Source organism: Eurypyga helias, unplaced genomic scaffold (genome assembly GCF_000690775.1).
Source record: "Eurypyga helias isolate BGI_N326 unplaced genomic scaffold, ASM69077v1 scaffold16565, whole genome shotgun sequence".
Classification (NCBI taxonomy): Eukaryota; Metazoa; Chordata; class Aves; order Eurypygiformes; family Eurypygidae; genus Eurypyga; species Eurypyga helias.
Genome location: NW_010253565.1, coordinates 27,052 through 34,768, shown reverse-complemented (window position 1 = coordinate 34,768; position 7,717 = coordinate 27,052).

Below are 7,717 nucleotides of genomic sequence, written 5' to 3'. Positions count from 1 at the left end.
GCAGGATGCAGCCCAGCAGGAGAAGGGCGCCCAGGGCAGGGATGCTGGGGTGCAGCCCCAGGGGCACGCAGTCCGTGCTGGTGTTCATGAGGGAGGCCAGCAGCTCCAGGGACTTAGGAGAACCCTCTGTGCTGACCTGCAAGGGGTGGGGTGGAAAAGAGAAAGCAGAGAAGTCACCTGAGCCCATCATCTTAAGGCTGACCTGGACCAGAGGCAACAGCGGCTGACGCAGCAGAGGCAGGTTTTCAAATGATCCCTGATCCTGAAGATCTGTGGCCAAAAGTTGGCCATTATTTATCCTAGCCCCCACAGGAGACCTGGCAGGTGCAAGGGGCCAAGTCTTGCTTGTCAAGACCTTGCGGGAAGCAGGCTCAAACCTGCCGCCCTCAGCTTGACTTTCATCATACTGCAAACGAAAGAGAAGGGGCTACAAAGGCACCGCAGGAGTAGTGACAATGTTCACCACCACGAACTGTGATGGGGAAGGGGAAAGAGATGGTGCTGTTACTGCTTGGCTCCAAAAGCCTCTGCATTTAAAATCACCCGTGAGAGCCCTGCATCCCCCACGCTACCATTATTCCAGCTGGTTTTGTCACTGCGCAGTTGGCAAGGGGCTCACCGACCCACTCCCCCTCTGCTGCCAGACTTCCCAGCCCCGCAGACGGAGCAGCTGGGAGGCTGGTGCTCCGGGGGCATCCCAATGCCCTTCCCATCCTCCAAAGCTGCTCTTTCCATTGAGCACACCATGGGGTGACCCAAGGTTGTGCCAGGCTCCTGTTGGCAGGAGGGATGGTGGGGCAAGGGGTGAGACGGTCACGGCAGCACCGGGCTCAGCCTGGCAGGCACTGAGACTGTCCCTTCTTGGGATGCAGAGGAACAACTCGTTGGTGTCTCACCAGTGGCAAAACATTGCCCTGGCCATTTGGGAGCCTCACATCCCTGCGTGGATGATTCTGAAATCAGACACTCTTGATGATGGTGAAGCGCTTGGATTTACACCTTGGCTCTTGTACCGGCCACTGCCCACGCTGCCTTTGGGGTATGATGTCACACATCCCAGTGTGTCCCCAAAAGGCTCAGGGCTCCGTGTAACGAGTCATTTCCAGGCGGCTGCTCTCGGCCAGCCCTGCAGTCACAGCTCGCAGCTCTGCACTGCATCCTGAGGGATGTGGAACAGACCCTGGGAAGAAAACAGGCTTGAGGGCATTTTTACAGTTGATGCGTTTTCAGACAGAGGTGTCTTCGGTCTCTCCTGGCTTCGGTCAGCCAGAGAAATGGGCAGTTGAACTGCTCCTTCCCCTGTGCTCTGGGGTGGCCGACTGTGGTGGCTGATGACGGAATGTGGCTTGAACAGCTCAGGAGGGGTCGAGAACCAATTTGTCCTCACCAGGGCCCCCCCATGCCTGGCTGAAACAGGGTGTCATTTCCTTAACCTGGCCTTTAACTCCTGTTTTAGTAAAGCTGAGAGTCTAATCCAGAGGGTAGGGAATGCTGATGATCGCTAAGCCCCCGGCTAAAGCCTCTAACACAGAGGTCTGCGGCTGTTGCAGTCCTTGACCATTTGCTTTCCTCTGTCTTCCACTGCTTTTCCCAAAACCTGAACCATTCCAAATGAGGAATTTTCTATTCATAATGTTGTGTTGCTGCCTTCTGGCATCATCATCCACACAGCTCCAAAATCCCACCCCACGGCAGAGAGAAGCCATGCTGGCAACAGCTGGGTCCTTTCCCTTCTACCCAAACCAGAACCGCTGCAGCGGCAATGACCAGCTCAGCTCTCAGGGTGACAGAAATCCCCAAAGTCACGGGCTTCATGTTCCCCACACTACCCATGGCCTGGATTTGACACCCACTTGGTGAAAAGCAAGTCATAATATACACAATAATGTGTTAACAAAAGGGGCAGAGGGTCTGTACTCTGAGGAGGAGGAGAAATTTTGAGCTGTAAGTAGAAAACACCTAAGAACTATTCAAAAATTTGAAATCTGCGTTGACTTAACAAGGCAAAGTCAGAAAAAAATAGTTAATTTTTTAAATTAACTTCCAGTTAATTAACTGAAGGTGAATCACACAAGCCATTAGCCACATGCTTACCTGGAAAACAGCAGTAGAATTAGAGCCAAGCTGGGTGTGAAGGGGAGGAATGAGGAGCAGCATCCAGCCCTGTGTCTTGGAGCACTACAGGGGTTTTGCTCGCTCTGCATGTAAAATGCCCTCACCCGTTTCAGCCCGTATGACACCTCAACAGCGTTGCACGGGATCACGCCCAAGGAGAGTTTTGCCTGTAGAAACTGATTTCTGTGCAAGCAGAATATGAATAAAGCATTGCACACAGCCACAGACTTACCCCGTCCTCCCGTGAGCGTCCGACCGCGGGCAGCTGGTGCCAGAAGCACCCCAGGTCCTTCACACTTGCCTGGAGAAGAGGTGATGGGCAGGAAGGGGCCCCGGTGGCCCCTGGTTATATGGTGGGAGGAGAGCGCAAGAGTGAAACTGCACCAGCTCGGGGAACTGCACAGACAGCAGCTGATTTATGAGGTCAGCTGGCTTTTGGTGAAAAATCCTCCCAAAGCAGGAACCTCTGGGGTTGCCCCCGCAAGGGGAAGGACTGGGAGATGCCAGCGAGTGGAGCGCGGTCGCTCAAGTCAAGGATGCAGGTGAAGTGGTTGCTGTGATGAGCACGTAGCCAGATCTCAGCGGGAAGCGGGGTCCGGACACAGTGGGAAGCGTTGAGGGGTGCAGATCTCAGTGGGGCTGAGGTGACACCGCTTCCCAAACTGCCAAGGTGCCAGCACTGACCACAGGTCAGTGACCACAGCCGTGGGGCCACGTGGGCTGAGCTGGGCGCTCTGTCAGGGTTTCCAGGCACTGCAGACACTAAATGTGAGTAGGTGTAACCTCAAAGGCAGGATTTGTCACCAAAGGGTCAGTTCTCCAGCTTGACCCAGCCCAAGAACCTCAGCTGCAGCTTTTAATCCAGCGGTTTTGGGGTGCTGTTTACTCTTTTGGCTCAGTAAAAGCTGCAGATTCGGTGGGATCGTAAGGTCTGGATGGGGAGGTGTGTCCCTGAGTCACACCAAATACTCCAAACAAGCATCATACAGGTCAGAAAATGTGAATTTCTGAAACTGCCTCCTTGCTGCTCTCCCAGGCAAAAGAAAACCCCCAAAGGGCTTTGCTGAGGTCTTCCACAGATGATGTCCGGTGGGTTGACTCCAGCAGACTTGCGGTCCGAGCCCGACTCATGAAACTCTCTGCCACCAGCTCTAACTTGTACGAACCCTTTGCTTCCTAAGGCAGGACAACATCCACAGCTGAGATTGAAAGCCCAGAGGCTGAAGTCCTGATGCTGCATCCCAGTGAATGGAAGGTAACTCCACGGATGGTCAAAACTTGATGCTTTAAAACCTCCCTGAACCTCCCTGCTAGCAGCCAGCGCAGGGGGGTGACGAGGGCTTTCACTGTCTCACCATGGAAGGGCTGGAAACTTCTCAGAACCACTTCAAGCCGAAAGGAAAGTTTCTAAGAAAAGTGTGGTTTACCGTAGAGTCTATTTAGAGCGGAGCCAACAGCCCCCACAGCCTCCCACACCCGGACTGATGTGGCCTGAAGCCACACGAGGCGACTTCCGAGGAGACGCGCTGCATGTTGTGGCCTGGGCGAGGGGGCTGTGGCAGGGCTAAGGGCTTCTTGGGGTTGGTTTTTTGGGGAGGGGGTGTCCTTCTTTACTGTCGGAGGTGTTGCTGGGCTGTGCGTGGGGTGTCTTCTCAGGAATTCCTGCTCGGAGTAATTTCTTGTGCATCGTGATGCCGCGGCACAGCCCCTCCTCACTGAGGAGTCACCCTCCCCTGCACGGGGTGTGTGTCCGAGGGTGCTATGGGGGAACAGCGGAATGAGACCCAACCCCCCCAGGGGATTTGGGCAGGCAGAAGCAAGCCCTTGGCTGCATCCGTGTTAGCCTGCACCTTCGCTCAACCCCGTTAGTTGTGTAAATCCCAACCTGAAGGTGAGCCCCGCGGGCGTCTGGACCCAGGCCATTGGGTCGCATCTCTCTCTCGGGTCTCTGGGGGTCCACACCACCGCAGATCGGTGCATCCCAAGCTCTCCGCCATCATTGGCTCCCACCACGAGCTGCGTTTCTCCCACAGAACGGCAGAGCAACTTGAATATTTGCAAAAAAAGCAAAGCAAACCATACAACCCTCCGAAACAAGGCTGTGGTTTGCAGTCACGTGTTCCTTTGCACAAAGGACGAGAGAACAAACGTTTGTGCTATAAATTCAGCGTCCAAGATGCTTTTAGCCATCCTGGATCACCCCTCACACCACCAGCCACCACCTTTGCTGGCTCCCAGGCTGGGAAAGCCAAACCCAGCAGAGAGAGGCGCAAGGCCTGAATGAGAACGGAGACCACCTCACCACCGTTTCTGTAGGAGTTTATTGGAAGTGAACACCACGGTGTTTACAGGGGTACATCCAGCAAGGGATCAGCAGAGCGAGGCGTTCTGTCCCTTCTCCGTTCCTCGAGGGTGCGGCAGCTGGGACATCTGCCTGCCCCATGCAGGTCCATCTGTCCCTGCTCAGGTCCGTCTGTCCCGCTGAGGATGGGAACCCAGCTTGTGCAGTGAGGCCAGTCCTACCCTGCACCCTTTCAGTGATTAATTAAAACACTTTTTGCATAGCAAGTGCTCCCAGCAAAGTCACACACACTCTAGCAGAAGAGCAGAGAGACCGTCCATCTGCATGTCCCCCGGGAGACCAGGGCAGGCTCAGCTCCAGGAAATCAGAAGTCCCCACCACCCAGAACCACTTGGCATTTTTCCTCCTGACGCCTTCTCCCTCTGTTGCTGTTCCTTGGGGATGTGCCTGCGTGTGCTGGGATCGGCAGCGGACACCTCAGGAAATAGCCGCAGTGTCACAGAGCCGAGGCACATCTTCGCAGAGAGTTTCTGCTTCGAAATGTGCAGAAAGTGGTAATTGCAGGGTGTCCCTGCCCGTGGCAGGGGGGTTGGACTAGGTGATCTTTTAAGATCCCTTCCAACCCAAACCATTCTGTGATTCTGTGATTGCTACTCCTACCTCCTTTATCAAAAATACCCGAACACAAGGCATGAACTTCATCTCCCCTAACAGCAGAGTTCTGCATCAGGGTTACTCACCAGCCTGCCCGGGACAGAGGACTGGACACCTCAAGAGCACGGCACAGCCAGTTTTCCTTAGCTGTTTACCTTTGGAGGAGATGGATCCCAACCCCTCCCGTGCCCCCCTCTGCCGCACTGGGGTCTGGATGCCTCGCTCAGGCAGCTCCAGGTGACTCCTGCCCTGGGTGACTGAACAAACACAGCATCAACCCTCAGGAACAATTTGCAAACAACTGAGAAGCAGACAAATGTGCAAATGCATCTGGTGGCTACTTCTGGATAATGAATGCATAATCTATTCCGACTCCCTTCCCCATCTACTTCTGGATAATGCGTCTGTGAGCCTGAGTCAGGTTTATAAATGGTTGGCAACGAGAAAAACAGGCGGCGTTTGAGCCAAACATTATGTTCAGCAAATATGGCAGCAGTTCTGCCACGGCCAGGTGCTGTTAGAGCTCCGTGTCAGAATCCCTCCGGCGCTCGGCGATTCCCATCCCGCGTACAACTGCTACAGGGGGTGACAGCTGACTTTTGCCTCTGAAATCTAATTTTATGCCTAAATGGTGGACTCTAATAAAAGAGCAACACTGTATTCCTTTCCCACCTATCTGCTCATTGGAAAGTCGCTCTTACATTCGGTTCGACTGCTGGGAATGCTCCAAAGAAAGCTAATTACAAGGTCACTGCAGTAAATTGCATTTGGTGGCATAACTCTGAGTCACCCGTTCAGGGCACTTTCTCCCTTCCACCCTGGAGTAACTCACTTAACAAGGGTGAAGAAAAGCAGGAATAAATGTACAGGCTCCCAGTGCATGAGACTTAACAGGGAGCCAGCATTTCCAAAGTGTTGTGACTTCTGGGAAGCAGCGGAGGCAAGTTCTCCCTGGAATGGTGACAAACTGGACACCAAAGATTTTTCAGTCACTTTGGGAAATGCGACTACTGGCCACGCAGTCCTTGAGTGGGAGGAGAGGAGCCTGCAACTGGAGGCTTCCCAGGGTTGTCCATGCAGGAGCAAATTTCATTCTTCCCCCAAGCAATCTACTCTCCATCTACTCATCAACCCTTTGGGAAGAAGAAAGAAAAGTCACTCCGCTGTGTCGGGTGGCAAAAGCCCCGTCCCACCTCCGGTGATCCTGCTGGGGCTGAGGCGTCTCCATCCCGGCTCTTCACCACACAGGGACGGGTTCCCAGGAGGAAGGGGCTCGTTCCTTCTCAGTCGAGCCAGGCTCAGCGAAGAGAAGAAAGCTGCAGGTTGCAGATCACGGTGCCTGGAGGATGCTCTCACGGCGGCTGCTCTTGCGAGGTGGTGAGTCGGGGCAGACCTCGTGAGGGATGGCCGCCTCTGCCTCAGAATCTCTCCCCACACTCCTCAGCAGATGCATCCTCACGCTTTCCGGATGATCCGCCCTGGTTTCCTCCAGTCCCTGTACCTCTCCCTGCGCACAGAGTGGACCAGAGGCCTGGAGAAGCTGGAGTGGTTTGATCTGGTGGTGTTGCTAGTGAGGAACAAAGTGAGATATGGTTACGGGTGTGAGCCAGAGCCAGCGCACATCTCCTGCATCTAGTGGAGGCTCCTAAAAGGACAGGGAATTGCGGTCAGTGGAACAGGCTTCACCACCGCTGCTGCCAAGAGACGGGCTGGTGCTGGACCCTGCGGCCACCCTGATGCTCCAAGTGCCTGGAGTGCAGGGTGAGCCTCTCCTGTTCACCTGAAGTGGTGCTGGGGACCCTCCCTGTCCCAGCTGCTGGAGCTCTTGGAAACAGCTGCTGCACTACAAGTCGACAAATGTGAGCTCAGAACCCCACAAACAGCCTGTCGGACCCCGAGCACCATCCCCTCTGGCCACGAGGGTCATGGGAACCACACCCCTTGGCCCTTCAAAACTCCCACTTCACATGCCTTTGAGCCGTTTTCCTTAAAACCACGAAACCCAACGATGCGCACGCCTGGCACTTCGCTGGGCTTTTGCCACCCTTGTTACAGCCCATGTTCTCGTGGGGTTTATCCAGGGTGTGAACCAACCACACCACGACCAACCACGCCACGTGCAGGTGCCCTGGAGAGCCTCATCGAGCAGGGGGGCTGCGCTCACCTGGGGCTCTTCTGGGATGACCTAGTGCTCAGGACGACTTGCCCTGGACACTTCTGCTCTCCCCGGATGCTGCACCCCAGGCTTTCCTTCCCTTCCCTTCCTCCTGGCTAACACCTTCACGACCCGTTTTATACCTAGCTTTGGCAAAGATTGCAAAAGACTGGAGTGGGGAACACGCGCATTCTCCTGCCAGCGCAGACGGTGATGTGGGGCACAACAGTGTCTGTTGGAATTTGCAGTGAAATTCATATGGGGTGAAGCTCGTCCCCTCCCCGTCCCTGCAAAAAGGCTGGTGCCGTGGTGATCTCTGGGGCTGGCGGTTAGAGCCCTCTCCTTCTTCTAGATCCCGCTCAGACGTAGCTCCTCTGATCCCCAGTGGCTTTGCCAACAAAACTCACGCAGCCATCATTTCCCCTGCGCTGCCAGCGGCGGGGCGGGACGGCGAGGAAAGGCTGGCGGCGCGGAGGAGTGGGGGGCCCGCC